Below are 21,370 nucleotides of genomic sequence, written 5' to 3' on the forward strand. Positions count from 1 at the left end.
AGGACACCACACAGTCTGGTTACAGAGTGTAGAGAACTCACATTCCAGCAGGAAACCCCCTCTCTGCTGGCTGTATTTATAGTGGTGGAAGCTGTGTAGGTTGCTTTAGGCTATGTCACAGGCTGGGATGAGTTCCACAGGACTTTGTGTGGGGGTACTAAGTGGGACCAATACCTGTGAGGACCTGGAGAGGCACCCCTGACCAGAGAAGAGACCAGCTGAGGGCTGGTAGTTTCAAAGCCTCTGCCACTCCCTGAGAAGTTCTGGGCTGGTTTGGGATCACCCTAAACTGAGGTGAGAAGAAAGGGGCTTGGCAACTCATTTCCTATCCACCATCTTTTGGATGTGTGCCCCCTACCCCATCCCTGGAGAAGGAACCCAGAGAGGGACTTAAGTAGGAACTACTGGTGGCCCACAGATGGAACAGCTGGCTGGGTACATCCTGCCCCAGAGGGTACGTGCTTTCAGAAAGGTGAGCTTTCAAGAAGGCTACCATGTCCACTTGCATGTTCCCAGAGCCTGGGACAGTGGGTGCTTTGTGCTACTCAATCAAAGACAGTTTAGACTGCAGTTAATTAGATCATTTTCAGAAGTAAGGCAGGTGGGCTTGAGAAGCAAACTTTCACTGGGCTATTGCCGTACTTTTAAGGAACGGAACATAAAAAAGAATAGAAATTTTGAGTTATACATACACATTAACTTATTTGGAGACAGTATCTCACCATGTGTATTCACCAGTGAAGACTGCTCAGACATGGGTTTAAGCCAATAGAAAGTCTTTATTAGCTGGTCCGTGACTACACTGGGTGTTTAGGATCCCAGTGTTGCCTGAGTCTTTCTCAGCATGAGCTTTTAAGCACATGTTCCAGGTTGACATATTTCAATTAACAACAATGGTAGCAGAACCAGAAGCAGAACTAAAGAGATTAAAAAGCAAGGTTAGTACATTTAGAGACTTTTCCAGAACTGTATGGACTTTGATGGATCATGTGTTTATTTTCATTTTTGGCAGGTAGTACTGTCTATGTGCTGAGTTTTACAGCCTGAATGGAACTTCCATCATGAAGTCAGTTGTGCTAAGATCTAGGGGTCTGTTACATGTAGCCCTGGCTGGGATGGAGCTTGCTTTGTAAACCAGGCTGGCCTCAAACCCAAAAAGATCTGCCTGCCTCTGCCTCCCAAGTGCTGGGATTAAAAGTGTCCACCACCACCACTCTGTGTGTGTATGTGTGTGTGTATACACACAAAATTTTAATGTATTTAAATTGTACTTTAACACATGAAACATAAAATTGTACATATTTGTAGTGCTCCATATGATCTTTCAATATGTTTAACTAGGGTAAACTCATCTACTAAAATATTTTAAATTTCTATGTTGAAACATTCAAAATCTCTTGAAACATTATATATATATATATGTATATATATATGCACTTTTTGAGACAAGGTCTTACTCTGTGACTCTGGCTAGCCTAAAGCTCACTATGTAGACCAGGTTGGCCTTGAATTCACACAGATCCACTTCCCTGTGCCTTGTGAGTACGGATTAAAGATAAAGACTATGTATACAGCCACTTCCTGTTAAAGATACATGTTTTTCATTTTTAAAAAGTTATGATTTTATCTTATGTATATGAGTGTTTGCCTGCATGAATGTTGACATTCCACTTGAATGCCTGGTACCCACAGAGGCTGAAAAATAGCATCATATCCCCTGGGACTGGAATTGCAGGTGGTTGTGAGGCATCACGTAAGTGCAGAGAACTGAACCTAGTTCCTCTTCAAGAGCAGTGAGAGCCCTTAACTGATGAGCCATCTCTCCAGTCCCTGAAGATGCGTTTTTAATGACAGTATTTTGATAGTTTTTGTTATTCTCAAAGATTTTGTGTAAGGGATTGCACTGTCTTAGGACAGTGGCTCTCACCCAGATGCCCAGGGCCACAGACCCTGATTTTTTTGTACTTGGGTACAGCTGAAATTGAGAATCTCCATAGTCAAAGCTGGCAGGGCTGTGGTGACTTGCTTTGATCCAGCAGGGATGTATCTGGCAAATGGTTTTCCACACTTGCCTCCCACACTGTGGAAGCAGGCACTGTGACAAGCATCATCCACGGGGCTGAGAAACCAGTGCACATGGCTTGTGGAGATAAGTTTGGTCGTCATGAAACAGCCATTTGGCAACATCTGTGAGCAAAGTTTATTTGATATGGTATCTGCTTTTATTTATCAACAAGACAGAGGAGAAAGCATCCACTTAAAACCCATTGCGCCTGCTTCTCTGAAAGATTCCATGCCCTGCTTTCCCGAGCTGAGACTCACTCGTCTTCCCTCTGTCAAAGTTGTCACCATTGCAAGTTCAGAAGGTTCACACGTGAAAACGACGATGCCAGAATGGACTGCAGGTTTACTTAGCTGAGGTAATGGATTCCATTTTTCTTCCTATCTGGGCTTCTCAGCTTAAGTTATGCTCTGATGTTCCATTGTTATGTTCTATTGTTAGAACTTAGAACACTCTTGAAAGCTACAAGTCAAAAAGTCACTCTTCCTACGTGGGAATTTGGTGGCTGAAATAGACACGGCATAAAATTTCCCACTGTGGCATTTTTGTTTTATGCCTGTGAGTGTTTGTTGGGGGAGGGAACGAGCACGCTCACGTGGGTAGGAGTGCATGTATGGAGGTCAGAGGTCAAGCTCGGGCACATTTCATCAGATGTTGCACACCTTTTTCCTTTGAGGCGGGGCCTCTCACTTTGCCTTGAACTCACCTATCAGGAGAGGCTGGATAGACAGGAAACTCCAGAGACCCACTTGTCTCTGCCTCCCAGCACCAAGATCTCAAGCAGATGGTACTATATCCACCATCTTTTTAATTATTTAATTATTATGTATACAGTGTTCTGCCTGCGTGTATGCCTGCAGACCAGAAGAGGGCACCAGACCTCATTACAGATGGTTGTGAGCCACCATGTGGTTGCTGGGAATTGAACTCAGGACCTCTGTAATAGCAGGCAGTGCTCTTAACCTCTGAGCCACCTCTCCAGCCCCTATATCCAGCATTTTTTAAAGTGAGGGTCAGGATTGAACTTGGGTCCTCAGGTTTGCACAGTAGACACTTTACCAGCTCCTGTGATGGGTGGTTCAGGCTGGTGAGCAACTGCGGCCGTCACCCACCTCCAAAGCCCTTTCACCTTTCCAAATTGCAATGCCGTGCTCATTTACCCAGAAGCCCACACTCCCTCCTTCCTCATTCTCAGGCCTCCTGCAACCAGCAGTCTCCTTCTGCTCTTTGAATTTGGCTGCTATATCACCCTCATGTAGAGGTCACAAGACAGAGGCTGTCCTTTCGTGCTTGCGTATTTCATTTAGCTTGATGTCCTTTACAGACTGTGTCGATTCTTTACTTTTTATGAGTTGATATATACCACACACACACACATAACACATTTATTGTGTTTAAACTTTTTAATTTTTAATTTCATTTTATGTGTATGGATGTTTTGCCTTCGTATACACATGTTCCCCAAGTATACCTCTAATACACGTCTGATGCCCAAGGATGTCAGAAGAGGGCATCAGCTTCTCTGGAAATAGAGTTTCTGATGGTCATGAGCCACCATGTGGGTGCTGGGAACTGAACTCGGCTCCTCTGCAACAGCAGCCAGCACTCTTAACCCCTGAGCCATCTTTCCAGCCCCACAGTCACCATCGTAACTGTTCCGAGGTCTACGTCCCGGTTGTGTTGAGGACATTCATTCTGTCTTGCCTTCACCACCACCTCCCACCTCTGGGACCCATTTCATTTTCCCACACAGAGAAATAAATGCCAACTTCTCATCCTCACTTTCTTCCCTGGTCCCCCACTAACCTCCATCCTTCTTTCTGCCCTGTGATGGTGACTCATCTGGATGCTTATGGGAATGGAATCTTGTAATATTCTCCTTCTGGGGCAGGCTTATCTCACTTAGCGTGAAGTCCTCTTGGCTAATGCACAGTATAGCACATGCCAGGATTTCCTTCTTCTATGAAACATATTAGCACCCAGTTAGCTGTCTCTACAGCCGTTTTGCTTTTCAGTTCATTCCCCAGTGGACACTGGGTTTCTTCTACATTTTAGCTATTACAAACACTGCTGCTATGTGTAAATAAGACAGAACGTGTAAATAAGAACAACCATTCTTGAGTAAAGTCCATGAGACACGGAGCAGTGGCCACAACCTGGGCCCCGGGAGAGCCGCAAGGTCAGCACGCCCAGGGTATAAAGTGCCCTCAGATCCATGTTCGAAGCATCTACTAGATTCTGCTGGATCCTGTTCTTAAAATTTTATTTCTTGGCGTAACCAACTGCATGTAACACCATGCTATTTCAGAAAGTCATCTGCCACTAGAAAGCATTTCTAGGATCATTCTTGTGAGATTCGTTGCCTAGGAACCATTTGATAATCCTCATTGATTTAGCTGATGAAGGAAGGATGAGGGAGTCACTTGCTTAAAACATCCATTTGTGTTCTCAAAACTCAAGAGGCCCACCTCCCCCTCCCCCACATAGATTGCTCAGATTTGGAGAGTCTGCAGAGCTGTGCAAGACACTAATTTGTTTTAAGAAATTGAAAACATGAGTTTAGACCAGGTTTCTCTATGCCTGTTTGTTCTCTTTGCACGGAGGGGATTGTAGCTTTGTGACCTGAGAATAATTATTCTGACAGTTATACTAGAGCTGTGTAAGGATAGCATTTGAGTCAGAATTGGGACATGGCTCTGATCTCAGACCAATAACGTGAACAAAGGGAGAAAGATGTATTGTTGGCTGGCATTGGATGGGTTAAGGAAGCGATAGAACCAGCCCACACCCCGTGAGCTATGATTCCAGGGCCTAAGACCTGGCGAGGTATTTGCCTTCTTTCTGATGTCGTGGCAAATTAGGATCTTAATTCATTGCACTTGGGGTGTCTATTCATACCCCTTGCTACAGAAAAGACGGTGAGTTTAATTATAGACTACTGTCTTAGACTGTCCTCAAGGACAGGGCTAAATAAAACGCACCTGTGCTGCCCTGTCTTGTGAATTCTCTGGAATCTGAAATACAACTAGCCTCAAGGTTGTGCAGATGACTGTAGATCTGTTCACTTAAGAGTCTGAGAAAAAGAGCCCCTGCCGATGCCTAGTGATGAAGGGGCCTGGTTGCCTCAGTACAGTCTGCATGGTTCTTTCCCAAGAGATGAAGCGGCTTAGTCCTAATTAGCTATCGGGTGCACTTGCTCTCCAGATGGACGGGGGCACAGGGCACGGTCATTAGAAGGAAAGGAAATCAGGCTGTAAATGTGCTGAGAAAGAAGACTTAAAAACAGCAGTTTCTCAACCTGTGGTCGCGGTCCCCTTGGCAAATCTCTCGCTCCAAAAATATTTACATCACAGTTCAAACCAGCAGTGAAATGGCAGTTATGAGGTCGCGACAAGAATAATTTTATGGTTGGTGGTCAAGACAACATGTGGAACTGTATTAAAGGATCTCGGTGTTAGGAAAGTTGAGAACCACTGGTTTAAGACAATCTGTTGGCTCACGGTTTTGGAGGTCTCCATCTAAGACTGCCTGACTTCATTGTTGCCTGGGCCATGATAAGGCAGACTGTTTTGGCATGGAGAAAGAGAGTGGCATAAATCACGGCGACCAGAAAGTGGGGGACGGGTGGGAACAGGGTCGATCCTTCCAGGGTACAACTCCAGTGACCTACTCCATCCATCTGGGTCCCACCAACTGTTCTCCACCATGTTGTAATAGGAGCGGCGGGGCTGCGTCCCAGCACCCCGGCCGCCTGGCTAGCTTATGTCCAGAAATAACAACACACAAATTGTATTCTTTTAAACACTGCTTAGCCCATTAACTCTAGCCCTTACAGGCTAATTCTCGTATCCCGATCAACCCATCTCCAATAATCTGTGTAGCATCAGTCTTACCAGGAAAGATTCTAGCCTACGTCCATTCATCCCATGCCTAGCTTGGGGAACACTGAGTTTACCGGGATTACTTACAGGAGCGTGGGTGCAGGGTTCCTTACTGGTACACAAGTAGCCCGGCATAAAGGTGCCTTTGATCCTAGCACTTGGGAGGCAGAGGCAGGTGGGCTGCTATAGTGAGTTCCAGGACAGCCAGGGCTACAGAGAGACAGCCTGTCTCAAAACAAGCCAACAAGCTGATAAAGAAGATGGCAAGTGGCTCAGCTGCAGATGCTAGGGTGATAGCTCATGAAAGTTGCATCCTAGGAGTGTTCCCTGCATGCCTTTCGGGGAGCTCAACCAGCCCAGACTTCTCTCCTCAGCAAGTGCTACTGTTTCTGGAGCCCCCCTCTGGGAGGGGGCTTGCCATAGTCACTGTTCTACTGCTGTAAAAAGACCTCCACCAAGGCGACTCTTATAAAGGAAAGCATCTCATTGGGGCTGGCTTATGCTTCGTTATCATCCTAGTGGGTTATAATGTGGAGCCAGGGGAAAGGAGGTGACATGTACACGTTGGGGATGAGATAGGCATAGTCAGGATGCTTAGACCTTGCATCTGTCACAGCAGATTGTAAACAGTTGGGTGCTTTCTCTACAAGGGCAGGTCCCACTGTTCATGCCCGTGGTGGGGTCTCGGGCCAGACTTCAACTTTAAGCTCCAGCTTCAGACACTCGCTCTGTGTGTGCGCAGAAGCCCCTGACAAACACCCATACACCTCGTCTTTATGGCTCCCAAACCTCCCCAGAGTAGGCTTTCCTACCCTCAAATATTCCTGGGTAAACGTCATTGTTACTGTAAATCCTCTAGGACTAAATGAGACAACCAAGTAGGAGGACATCTTGACTATGGCCACACCGTCAGCTTGTCACTGATGGGGGACTCAGGATGTGTCATCCCAAATAGGACACGGGCATGGAGCCAGCCTCAGGCATGGGGAGGGGTTCACTCTCACCTTCGTTCTGCCCACGAAGGGGTCCTCTTAGAGGAGCTGCCCTCTCTTTACCCAGGGAAAGGGTCAGGCTTGGGCTTGAAGATGCAGCGTTGCAGAGGAGACGGAACAAGACGAGTGTGCCGTGTCCCCAAGTGTAACGGGCAGTACACCAGGACTCCCTTTGTTCCGTAGTACCTCTCTATACCTATTCACTCTTCATCCAACAAGGTGTGAAGACACACAAGTCCCCTGTTTCCTCTCCACCCCCCACCCCCACCAGTGAGTCCCCAGGATCTACCTCTCTGTGCCACCCCAGTGCCAGGGTTAGCTGGATCTGAACTCTGGTCCTCATGTGTGCACAGCAAGCATTTGGCTCGGCTCACCATCTCCCCCTCCCACGCCACTGTTAGGGTTCAGAAAATAATACACCCAAATTAAGGTGCACTGCCAGGCTTAGCTGAAGCAGCCTCAAGGATCCCCCTTTCCCCTTTCCCCTTTCCCAGTCCTCTTTCTCTCCACCTCCCTTGTCTACCTAAAGAACACATCTGCCAAAAAGCAACTCATCTGTCTTTAATCTTTTGACTGAAAGCTCATCAATCCAGGAAGACAGAGCCACTATTACAGAGAAACCCAAAATGCAGCACTTCAGAGCCTAGGGACCCTTGTCCCAAGACACTCAAATCTCATTGGCTGCCTCCTCCCCCAATTACACACACACACACACACACACACACAAATATATATGCAAATATAATTTATATAAATACATATACACATACATATATATACATATATATATATACATACACATATATGTTATTTACTACTCTTCCAAACTCATTCACAGGACCCACTCAACCCACCCCTCTCCCTTCCAGGGTCTCTAAGCCACACCCACCCAGCTCGGGTACTGTTTTTTTTCTGCCTTTGCCCCTATCTGTCTCTTGACACTTGATTTCGGCAGATTCCAAAAGGAAAATCTGAACTTACCCACACTACCTCAAACCTATAGTAAACAAAGGCACCAGTGTCCATCCTGTCCGCCTTTCATTAGGGGCCTTCGTCTGCCAGCCAGTGAGGGCCGAGAGACAAATCTCTCCTTGCCTAGGTAGCTGAGGGGAAAGGAGAAGCCACGGCTCTCAGGCGCTGTGTCCGCGCCTCTTTGAAAGTTAGTGCATCTCTGTCTAAAAAAAAAGACTGACTAGAAAGAAATGTAAGCCACCTAAAATTTGTCCGAATGAAGATTATGTGGCCTGCTTAGTTTTTTGTCAGCTTGACATAGAGTCGCCAGAGAGGAGGGAACCTCAACAGAGAAAATGCCTCCAGAAGACTGCCCTGTGGGCAAGTCTGTGGTACCTTCTCTTGATAAAAGATGGATGTGGGAGGGCCCAGCTCACTGCAGGCAGTGCCATCCATGCACGGGTGGTACTGGGCACTCTAACAAAGCAGGAGGAGTGAGCCATGGGGAGCAAGCCAGTGAGAAGAGGCCTCAGTTCCTGCCTCCGGGTTCCTGACCCCACTTCCCTCAGTGATGGCCTACAACTGTAGGCTAAAGCAAACCTCTCCCTCCCCATGTTGCTTTTGGTCATGGTGTTCCTTACAGCGGCAGAAAGCCAAATAAAACAGGCACCAAATCAATGTATCTGTGGTCAAAATGACCCAGTGCAGGTCTGTATTATAATTTGTGCGACTTTGTCCTGCACCTGAAGAGGGGATTAAGACATTGACTGCAGGTCTAGTTTCCCACTCAATTTGCCCCAACATCTCACACATTGTTGATCATGTGACCCTCCTGTGGGTGTCTGGGACCCAGCTCTCCAGCGCAGGAGATGCCAATGCGTGTCCTTTATCATGCCAGAAATGGCTTTGGAGGACTGGGTGATGTCACCTTCACCTGAAAGTCTCTTTTTCTACCTAAGAAAAAATCAGAGAGCAATTCAGGTTCAGGGAAGAAATATAACACGATAGCTAATCCCTTCTCGGGAGCAGCAGTATGGCCTGATAACAGCCAGTGTTTGTCAGGAGTCTCGGGCAAGTCTGGTCTCGTGCAACTATTTATAGAAGAAGCTACCAGGTGTGTATCTGATGCCCAAGGGGTCTGCCGGGCTAGAGCAAGCCCAAGAAAAAGAGGCCTACAGGGACAGTGGTTGCCAGTGGACAGTTGGGGCTGCAGCTGGGCCCCTGGCTCCACCTTGTCCCTTGCCCTGACTCTGTGAACCTGCTTGCTCCACACTGAGCCTTGGGAACACTGAAAATCAAACCAGGAAGATCCGTTTTCTCATCTGTAGTCAGCTGGAGAAGGACTGAATGGCGTCTCTGCATTGGCCTAAAACCCAGGAACCCTACCCAATGCTGAGACCCTGTCCATCACTGAGGCCCTATCCAATGCTGAGGAGCTACGCAGTGCTAAGGACCTAACCACCTCCTACCCTTCAACAGGACATTGGTTCCTGGGCCCTTCTCAAGCCTTCTGCTCCCTGGCAGCTATGAGGAGAGCAGCTGTGCTCTGCCCCACACCCCATGCCACAACACTGGGCTCTGCTCTAGGCCCCAAAGCAACAGAGCCAAACGACCACAGCTGACAGCCAGGATGAGCCCGGCCCATTTACAAGTTGACCATCTTAGAAGGGCCCAGCTCACTGAGGATGGGGCCACCACTGGGCAGGAGGTCGTGAAGGGTGTAAGGAAACAGTCATGGGGAGCAGCCAGTAAACAGAACTCCTCCATGGTCTCTGCTTCAGCTGCCGCCTTGGTTTCTCTCAGTGACAGACTGTGAAGGAAGTGGAAGCCTTTCCTCTCCAAGTTGCTCTTATCATGGTATTTATGCCAGCAACAGAGCAAGCTAGCACAGCCGTGAACAGATATCAAGAATCTGATTTGTGAAGCTGAAGTTCCCCCTTGGGGTTGGGGGAGCAGAACAAAAAAGTTAGAATAATTTTTTTAAATGGCCCAAATAAGCATTTAAACACAAAAGACACTCAAAATTTCACACATAAAAAAATCTTAACATATTCCAAGAGAGAAAAGAAGGAAGAAAGAAAAAGAAAATGAAGGCAAGGCACATCTTCGTCCAGATGCTTAAAACAAAGGATCAAGGCAAAATCTTGGAACTGCTGGAGGAAAAAGCCATTGCCTACAGAGGAACTAAAGCTGCAGATCTCTCGATAGAAGTCGCGTGCATCTGAAGACCACGGAGTGACATTGTTATCCAAAGACCACGGAGTGACATCATTAAAAAAAAACACACACACACACACACACACACACAAAGAAAGCAATCAGGTGAAATCCTGTATTCAACAAAACCACTTTCAAACAATGAAAGCAGAACAAAGATTCCCCCTCCCCTCACAAATGAAAGAACACAAGAGCAGCAGTCTGGCACTGTCGTAGTGAAAGACTTTGTGGGGAGGGGTTTCTATTTTTCAGCCAAGAAATTTCCACATGAGAACACAGAAGAGAGGAAATACAGATGTTGGACAAATGGCAAATACATTTTCCCTTCACTTTTCAAATACCAAATGTCTTTTTGTGTTATAGTTGCTTTTATTTATCACGTGTGCATGTGTATGCACATGTGCATGTGTACATTTGTACCCATATGAGTGTGAGCCCACAAATGTGCCATACAGAGGCCATTTTTGCTGGCGTTAGTTCTCTCCTTCCATTATGGAGAACTTGGTGATCAAACTGTCAGGTCAGACTTGGCGGCAATGCCTCTACCTGCTCAGCTATTTCTGTAGCCATCAAATATCTCTTTGAGAAACTGGAAAGCAATTGGCAGTTTCAAGTGAAGTACTAGCAATGTATTGTGGGGTTTATATCATAAATAGAATTAAAGTTTATGTCAATAATAGCACAAAAACCAGGACAGATAAAATGCAAAAACACTATCATACTATTCTGAAATAATACCAAAAATTATATAGCCTTACTTGAAGCTGGACTGAGATAAGTTTTAAAAAATGTGTATTGTAAAGCCTGGATCGATTGTTAAAACATAGCCAAGAGCTCTAGGTATAAACCAAAAGCAGAGATAGACTGATTAGGATGTAGACAGGTTTGCAACATCAGTACCCAGAATCCAATTTTTTATTAAGTAAAGTAGAGAAGATGCAGACCTTGGGCCTAGCCAGCGATAGCCCAGTAATGGACTGCACCTGCAAATTATGTGAATATACAATAACAACCCATAATGAAACAATTTTAAAAGGCTTACTACTGTTCCATTTGCACATTGCTGTCTTCATCTCCCACAAATTGTGAGACCATTTTTAAAAGCTAAAGCATGCACTTTAAAATTAAAAGCAGGGTGGTAACGGCCAATGGCTCAACGAAGCAATCAAGTTCACCATAAGTTTCTGAAATCAAAGCAAAAACATTGGTTCTGTTTCCAAACCCAAAGAAAAATAAGAACTGCCCAGAATAAAGAAGGCAATCATTGCCTGGGATGTGGAAGGCCCTGGGTCTAAAACAGAAAAAAGAAAAGAAAGGAAGGGGAAGAAGAGGGAGGGCAAAGACGAGGGCTGTTAGCATCCAGCTCAAACCCTGCCTTTTGTGGAGTCAACTTTCTTCTGTCAATCAAAGCAAGTTCAGTAACCAGAATAGGGGTGCCATCCCCTCCTTCCCCCCGACCCAGGTCCATTACTTAAGCAATCACCCTTTTGTCCTAATCTCTGTGTTTCTGTTCTGGGGGATGAACCAATCAAAGGCTGACTGAGTTTCTCCCGGATTGCCAGGATGTTAAGCACTAGGCAAACTTCCCTGCTCCCTCTACTGACCAAAGACCCTGACAGACAGGTAACCTGCAGCTTCTCTCTGCTGCTCTGGACAATTCCATGGGTGGTGCTGGGCCCTAGCGCAGGTATTATTCACGGATAGTGGGTATCAATGGTGGTAATTTCTTGGTTTACAGCAGCGTAACTTGAGTTTCACACCGTGTTCTCCCTGTGTGGGAGCCTACTTTTGCTTGTGGCCTTCTTCCATAGGAGCTGAGGATCTGAACCCAGTTTACCCACTGAGCCCCCTTCCCTGTTTTACATAAAAAGAAACAGCAGCTGCCAGGTTTGTGGGTGTCCTGGCTGCAGGTTTGTAATCTTGCTGGTGATTTAGAGCAGAACTTTCCTGCTCAAGGCTACCCACGAGGCAATCCCCCCCCCTTGTTTTTAAAAACCCAGACTGACAGCTTGAAAGGCAGTTTCAAGACCCTTGACTCGAGCAGCTTAGATTTTTCCTGTGCCAAACAAGGTCTGTCTGGAAACAGATGAGTCAGCAAAAGAGAGTGTTCCAGAATTGTATAATAAAGAGGTGTTATGAGCAGGCCTGTCCTAGATTACCCCATATTGTATAAAGCCATGTTTTCTTTTGTTTTTTTTTCTTTTTTCCCCAAAATGTTAAGATTTTATTTACAAAGCTTTTCCTTGTTGTACAGAAAGTAAAAATGTTGTTACAATCGCAGTGTAACTGGCAGCCAGGACGGTCAACTCACCAATCACAGCTGTCACGATACAGCAAGAGTCTTACACGAAAACCTAACAACGTTTACAATTTTGTTGGGGCAGAAGTCCCCAGGCTTGGTGGAAAGCCATGTTTTCTAGACCATATCTTGTCCTGAGAGACTCCATGTCACAAGCAGCTTTGGACTCCATTCTGAGGATGAAGGAGGACTCTCAGCCTTACTGGATATGGCCAAGACTCTGTCTGTCCAGTGTCACCAGCACAACACAGACTGACAAATGATTTCTTCCTGGGAGTAGAAAGTCACCTTGTATTACCATCAGGAAACCCAGGACACATTAAAAGTTAGCAGACACACTAGACAAGGGAAAGGTGCAACTCCCCCACCTGGACCCTAATACCTGACAGCAGTCGGCAGTCGCTTCACCAACCCAACATCTGGACACCCCATGTGTGTCAAGGCAGAGAGCTCCTCACTGTCCTTGGGACCTCAGCTCAGTTCTGTGTCCACTGTGGATGCAACAGACTCAAACAGTCGTCTGCCCATCCTCCTATTCATGCATCTGGACCAGCCAGCCAGGCAGCCAGCCACCTGGACTTGGGCGAGCCCTTAGCCTCTACAGCCTTCAGTGCACCTTACTCCTTTGGCTCAACTCTGACCTTGCTGCCTGACTCAATGCAACCACCAGCCACAGCAGCCTCTCGACTCGATGAGGTTTGTCATCTTATCCCAGAGACTTCCCTGCCTCTCAGACTTCCCTGACCTTTAACCCTTCGTAGTTGTTCTGTACTCTACATGCATGCAAGCATACATACATACATACATGTATACATACATACATTGATGTGTAATGTATGATCCAGGAGTTATTATTAGTGACAACTGAAATGTGAGCACGGTAGTTCCCCTGGCACTTGTGAGTGTCGCCCTGCACCACCTTTTGCTTTGTTTTTCTTCTCAGAAGATTCTAACGTTGCGGGAAGACACAGACAGATCATTTATGTTTCTGACGTGGTGAGCCCATGACAAGAGGTCACGATAATCTGAGGGCAGATGGGAAATGACCTTGGACGAAGAACAGCGGGAAGCCACCAGTCCTCTCCGCTCTAATGGGACAAGACATGACAAGCTCGCCTCCATCCCTGGACAGGTGACATAGGCGGATGAAACATCTGGAAAGAGCAAATAACTCCTCACCCCAGCTTCTTCCCCGGTTGAACAGAATTTGGAGGGAAGGCACGAAGAGGCCTATAAATAGCTGAGCAAATGATTTAAGGACAAATTAAAGACATGAGCCTTCCTGGCCAGCAGACACTCAGACAGTTAAAGCAATTTCCTTCAGCTGGCCTTTCCCTAAGGTCAAATTTGTTTATGGATAATTCCGGAATCCCTCCCAAAGACATCTGCTAAACCTCTCGGCCCTCGCAGTCCTGCCTGTCTTCTCACGGTAGAAGATGTCTGAGTCCGGGACAGTGGAAGTGCGGAGAGCCTTTTCCCTAGCCTCCAGTAGGTACCACTTTGCAGAAGGGGCTGGGAAGGACCCAGGTAGCAATCATAAGGCCTTAGGGCCCCAGTCTTCTAGGGAAAGCAGTCAGCAATTTTCCAGAACAGGGAAAGAGCGACCCTGCTGTGAGTGATGCCAGGGCCTGTAGGTCACAAATAGTCAAAAGGAAAATCAAAGATCAACCCCTCGCTAAAGAGCACAAGTGCCTCAATCCCTCAGCAGCCCACACCCTGTGCTGGTCCATGACACTCTAATCCTAAATGTTTACTCCCAGAGCTAATAATAGCCCCTCGGGCCTGAGGAAGGCAAGCTCTCCTATCAGAGGGCTGTGTCACCACTGTAAACATCAGTGACTCTGGAAAAGCTCCTTCAGAGCCTGGGCAGGACTGAGCTGCGGATGCTTCTAGACAAAAGAAATTAATTAACTTGTCAAGTCCCTTCCTCCCAGAGTAAATGCAGCCAATTCTTGCCCCACAAACCTCGTTTCCTGGGGGACAGACACCTGTCTCCTGGGCTCGAGGTTTCTGCAGCAGCTGCTCGTGGAGGGGGGTGGGACGTGCCCACACGTGTGCGTGTGTGCAGGCTGAAACACCTACACAGGTGAAGCTAGACTCCCCCTCAGCCCCTCTAGATGGATATCCAGTCCTGGAGGTTTAAATGGCTTTCTGTTCAGGAGAGCATTTAACAAGATGTATTCGCTCCCTCAGCAATGTACATTAAATCCAAAGCCTTATTTAAACAGCTTTGACTTGTGGTTTTCATATTCATGAAGTGTAACCTAGTTTGAATCTTTATAGGAAACCCTGCGTATTTTAGGAGAAAAAAAATAGCCTTTTTGAAAACCTAAATGCTTTCTCATTTATATTTCTGATGGAAATACAAAAAGGTTGTACACTTTGACTATAATTGCATGTTTTTCAACCTTTTCAATTGTATTTGAGGGTCCCCGGAGCTGTTACACAGAGAAGCGGGATGAACACAAGACTCAAAAAAGAATTAAAAGGGAGATAGGGAGATGATTTGGGTTAGGAGCACACACTACCCTTCTAGAGGACTTAAGGTCAGTTCCCAGCACCCACACTGGGCAGCTCAGAACTCCAGCTCCAGGGACCTCTGTAGAAACCTGCATTCATGTGCGCATGCCCCCATACAGACACAAAGACACAGACATAATTCAAAATAGAGAGGGCATAGAAAATACCATCCTTGGGGCTTACATTTTGAAAAACTTGAATCAGTGGAATTCAGGACACATCTGGGGGTTCTGGGCCACTTAGCAATCACAGGTAGCTATAGCCAATCAGTCACTGGAAGTTTGATGACCAATAAGCAAGACAACCAGTACAGCAGATCATCCAGTCAATGAGAGCCTGGAAATCAACCTCATATTGTTTCTCTGTAGCGTGATGGGCTTTCGTTTCTGCCTTGGTGGGGAGTCCCATAATTATTAGGGGTTGTCCAGGACTTCTAGGGTCTGCAACCTGCTTTACGTGACCTCTGTGGGGACAGACTATCAAGGTCTGTCTCTACCATGAGGTCCTAAGGTCACAAATCTCTGGAGCAGACCCTGTCTCAAAAATTTCCAACTCAAGACATAACAGCAATAGAGATCAGTTGACCAGTAACCAAATCCGGTAAAAAGAAAGGGTCCCCCATAGTCTCGGGGTTCCTAACAATGTCTTCTGTGTCAGTGTGACCAAAATACCCGAGAGGAACAGTGGGTTCACAGTTCCACAAAGTTCAGTCTATGGGCAGTTGGGGAGATCATGATTGCAGAGATTATCTGCAGGAATGGCAGAGGAATATCACACACCATGACAGACGGCTGATAGAGTGACAGAAAGGGGCTACATTACTGCCCTGGTAGGAATGAAGATCCTCCTAACACACACACACACACACACACACACACACACACAAACACACGCACACACACACACACACACGCACACGCACATGCACACACACCCTGACCGCCAAACCTTCAAAGCAATGGTCCCATATCCATCCTTTCTGTTGCCATGATAAAGCACCATGACAAAAAGCGACTCATAGAAGAAAAAGTCCACTTTGGCTTATGATTCTGGATGGATAAGAGTTCATCATGGCAGCAGGTGGCTGGGACAAAAAGCTGAGAGATTACATTTACAGTCACACGTGGGCAGCAGAGAGAGGGTGGGAGGGAAAAAGAGAGATGGGGATAAGGCTTCAAACCTTGAAAATCCATATCCAGTGATGTGCTGCCTCCAACGAGGCTGCACCACCACCCCAAACAGCGCCACCAACTGGAGAACAAGTGTTAAAATGCGTGAGCCTGTGGGGGACATTTCTCACTCAAACTACAATAGTCTCCAAGAAACTGAAAATTTCCCAGGAGTCTTGTGCTGGGAGAAGGAAGAGGCTGGGTTCCTAGGGCAGCAGGAGAGAGTGCTTGTCTCTCAGGAAGAGATCTCACACAGTTCTGATGACTTGCCAGAGCACCTTGCAGGAGAGATTTAGCTGAGGAACTGATGGGTCGATGATGGGCAGGACCACATGTTAACCAAATTAGGCACACTTCTCTATAAATCTAAAGCTCATGTCTGAGCCTAGAAAATGAACTTGGTGTGTGTTGTGGTGGGGTCACTGGACCCCTTTGTTTGTTCCTCTTCTAAGCCACGTGGACACACTGAGAAAATCTTTCTTTGCCTTTCCCTATGATTTGTTTGTGTGGCTATTAAGAGCATGTGATTTGCTGGGTGGTGGTGGTGGCACATTAATCTCAGCACTCAGGAGGGAGAGGCAGGTGGATCTCTGTGAGTTCAAGGCTAGCCTGGTCTACAGAGAGAGTTCCAGGACAGCCAGAGCTGTTACACAGAGAAGCCCTATCTTGAAAACAAAAACAAACAAACAAACAAAAAAACAGAACATGTGATCCACACTAGCTTGCTAGGGTTGCCAGGCCCTGACCCTAGCAACTTTGGAAAACAAAGATAGCACAGTCTACAAAGATAGCCTGCTCTACCTCGACCTCACATCATCTCAAAACAGCGCCCCCTCCTGGAGACAACCCTCTGCGTACAGGAGCTTTGAAAGGAGACTTTTGACATCCAAACCAGTAACAGGGTCTCAAACAAACTTTAATAGTTTTAAAATGTGAACTGCAAGTCATCAGCCGGCCACACCCCCTTGACAGGAGGAGCCTGTCACACCCCAGGGACAGGAAAGCCACCTTGTGCTTGAACACAGTGTCGAGGAGTTCTCCAAAGTGACTGAAGACAGGACGTTGGGCAGGTGTGACTCGAAGTTGCACACCTGACTTGCAAGGAGACAGTCCTATTCAGCCCAGGACTGACTTCCCAACCAGCTGGAGGAAGCAGATCTGACTCCCCCAAGTCTGGAGCTGGATCATAATCCTGGGGGCGGTTCCCTCTCTGCTGGTTCCTGCTAACCAGGTCCCTTAAGCCTGCCTTCCTCTCCTACTGCCCCCTCCCTCTCCTCTCTCACTGCCCCCTCCTCCTCTTCTGTCACTGTCCCCTCCCCCTTCTCTCTCCTTTTCTGTAAGTAACTCTGGTATTGTGTGAGTTTAATTGAGAGTCTGAATTGAAAGTGGCATTATTTGGATGAAAAAAAAATTCAAAGACGAGAGATTTTGTGTGTGCATGAGTGTGTATGCGTGCATGCATTTATATGTGTGTGTATGTGTGTTTAAATTATGACGAATGTCATCTTTCTGGGGGAAATAAGCTAGTGCTGGAGAGAGCTGAGAAATGACTGCCTGAAGCATCTGGGGTGTAAATGTGATTTCCTGAAATTATAGTGGAGTAAAATAATTTAAAATATAAAATGTTTAAAAAGAAGAAGCTGAAGTCACAGATGCATGGCAGCCTCACTGACTTATACAGAAATAGAGCGTTTATAATTAGCTTAGCATAAAAATAGTCAGGGATAAGGGGTTAGTTTGCTGTCTATGTATCTCAAAGCTTGACTCAGTTTCTAGCTGGGAAAATGGATCATGTAACCAGCCTCCTCCAAAGTCTAAGCTCTCTGTATTTGACACTCAGATGCTTGACCCAGCCACCAACCTTGACTTATCGGCCTTCAGGGGCTTTGGGGATTCAGCCTGAGTGTTGTGTCCAGGCAAGTTTCTTAGGGTCCTCCTTCATAGCACCTGTTACCTTCCTTTATCAGTCCAGAATCCCTTGGAGCTTTACATTTTATTGATCTTTGTGATGGTCAGTGTTGTCAGCTTAACTGAATTCAGAATCCTATGGGAGAGAGGCCCTTGTCACGCCTGAGGGGTTTGTGTTGACTGAATTCTTGAGGTGCAAGGAACCCTGTAAGAAGAGAAAGGAGGCTGGGTAGCAGCATGCTTTCACCACCACTGGGCAGGGTTCACTGTCCTAACCAAGAGATTGTCGGTGTTCCATCATTTCCTTGCAAGGAGACGGAGGCAGTGATACAGGTAGTTCTCAAACCTCATCAGAGGCTGGGTCTCAGCCTTGCAAAGGGACTGCTGCCCACTGTCTACAGTGTTCACATGATGCCACCTCCCCCAGGTTGGCAGCCGTGAGCTCCCAAGAGTTAGTTTGCTCTGACCTTGGTAGTCCTTGACCAAGAAGCCTGGCTCGTCTATTGCACTCCATATACCACGCTTTGAAATTTGCTTTTGATGTATTTCTGTGCATTTGAAATCTTCCCTGTCTGTGTGTGCTACTCCACAGGACGCACTGCAGACTTCTGTATGCACACATTCCGTTCCCACTGTGCATCAGAAAAGGGTATTAGAGGCCTCAGTGCTCAGCACATTCTGTGACCTGGAGCTTTTATTCCCACTGCTCTGAAGATAGCATGAGAAGGCTGGCTCTCCTAGCGATGGGGGAGGAGCCTACTGTTGGAGACCCCAGACCTCAAGCCCTCGTTTTCACTGCATCATAACCAGGAAAGTCAGAGAATTCAGTTCCCATCAGAACACAAGCTGAGAATAGAGCTGGGGTAGTCTTTTGTTTCATTGTTTATCTTTGAGCTACTCTGTAGCCAAGGCTGGCCCCAAACTCACTTTTAGCTCAGGCTAGCCTCAAACTCACAGTCCTCCTGCCTCTACATCCCAAGTGCTGGGATTACAAGCATGAGTCTGTGATGAACAGGGTACTCGGGACAACAAGCATGCATCATTGCCCCAGCCTTTGGTCTGTGCCCACTCCATCAGACATTCCATTCAGAGTGCTATCGGTTGAGAATGATAGACTAGAACCAGATGAGGTCTTTGAATTTTTCTAGTCACTGCTACAGACAAAAAAATTGAAATGACCTTTCTGGTCCTTTGGGCAGGGTTTATTTTTATGCTATCTTAGAACTTATTTTCCATCAGGAGATTTCTGGTCAGCTTATCTTTGTGTGTCAGAAAAGCTGACTTCCATCCGAGATGCACCCTCTCGTTTGCTGGCCTTAGTGCGTACTGGAGTGTGAGGCTGTTCATTTAGTGATCTTGGACTGACCTTTGGGCAGACCCAGTTCTACACATACTACACACACACACACACACACACACACACACACAAACTCACACCACACATACTCACATAGATTCTCACATGTTCACGTACACATATACTTTCATACACACGCATACACACCCACACATACTCGCACAAACATGCACACACATACAGACACATATTCACACATATACACATGCACATACTCACATGAATATACACACATGCACACACATACTCTCACATACACTTACATACACATATACACATATTCACACACATACATACACACAAATGCATACACATATTTACACACATACATTTACACACACACATATATACAATTTTCTTATTTGTACTCCTTAAACAATAGACTGACTATTTCACTGTTAGGAGCTGTCTGATTCTGAGGTGGAAGAGGATTGGCTTGGACTGTCAAATCCTGCCTAGAAACAGGGCACCTTCAGTACTGCAGCTCAGCACATCACACTGCTCCTAAGGAACACACTACGGTGTATAAGCAAGGGTACGCTGCCTTTGGAGCTTGTCCGGCTTAGTTTTTATCAGCTTGACACAACCTACAGTCTCTTGGAAGGTGCTAAACTGCTTCCATAGTCCTGGCCTATAGGCAAATCTGTGGGGCATATTCTTGATTAGTGATTTATGTGGGAGGGCCCAAGCCCAACCCACCTCTGAACTGGTGGTTCAGGGTCTTATAAGAAAGCATGAACAAGCCATGGAGAGCAAGCCAGTAAGCAGCACTCCTCCATGGCCTCTGCTTCAGTTCCTGCCTCCAGGATCTTAACTTGAGTTCATGCCCTGACTTCCCTCAGTGATGGAGTGTGACCTGGGCATTACAAGCTGAAATAAACCCTTTCCTCCCTAAATTGCTTTAGTCATGGTGTTTATCACAGCAATGGGAAAATAATCAACATAGGGTCCACCCACTGAAGCGCAAAGGAGACAGTCTCCATGAGTCTAGTTTACATTGCTGTGCAGAGACGCATGAAGCTGGGTAATTCGTAAAGAACAGATTTGGAGACAGAAAGTTCCAGCAGCATGTTCATGAGCCCTTGACTGTGTCACTCCACAGTGGATAGTGCTGTGGTGTAAAATGCATGAGAGAGGGAGAGAGACAGAGAGAATTAGGTGATAAAACAATCCAGGCGCAGAGGGACTGGCTTGGTTTTAAACAGCTCACATTTGCCAAAACCAACTTGTGGTCCCATGGGAGCTGTGTCAATTCCTGCAAGAGCAGAGTCCTCAGTGACCTAATTAACTTCCACCATCCCTCACTGTTAAAGATTCCACCATCTCTCAGTATCGGCACACTGGAGACCAAGCTCCTAGTACTTGAGTTTCTGTGTGATGCTCAACCTAGAGACGAACCGTAGCACACAAACAGCCAAGATTCTGTGCACCCTGGAATCTTCCCTGCACCCCGAGGGACCAGCTTGCATGCATCCAGGCTTCTGCTGATTCCTGCAACCAATTTTAAGGAATAAGTCAGTTTCACAATAAGTTCTGTGTCACAGCACTCAGACGCATTGGTCACTGGTGCACAGTGGACCTGCTCACAATCACAAGCCCTGGGTGCATCCATGACTAAAGGGGGCAGTAGCTGCTGCTCGGGGAATTTCAGAACACTTAAGAGGGGTGGGTCAAAGGCGGCACTTAAAAGGGGTGGGTCAAAGGCGTCTAGATGGAGAAACTTCAAGAACACTCTGCCAAAGAGAGCCCAGGGAAGGAGGGTCTGAGCCACTGGGAGAGATAGGCATGGAAGAAAGGGCCTAGGGGAGTTGACTGAATCTTCAAAGGGCAGTGTGTACTCAATTTGTCTTTGGTGTAGCCTCTAGATCAGGGCTCAGAGACACATTCTAAAATCATGAGAAAGTCAAGGAAGTCTGGATTTTTACAAATCAGGAATTATAAATTTTGAAAGATGAAAAGTACACGTTTTAAAACTGTCATTAGTCTAGGATGAATGTTACTTGAGCATCTAGAA

This window comes from Alexandromys fortis, unplaced genomic scaffold (genome assembly GCF_014885135.2).
Source record: "Alexandromys fortis isolate MF-2015 unplaced genomic scaffold, M_Fortis_MF-2015_v1.1 scaffold_118, whole genome shotgun sequence".
Classification (NCBI taxonomy): domain Eukaryota; kingdom Metazoa; phylum Chordata; class Mammalia; order Rodentia; family Cricetidae; genus Alexandromys; species Alexandromys fortis.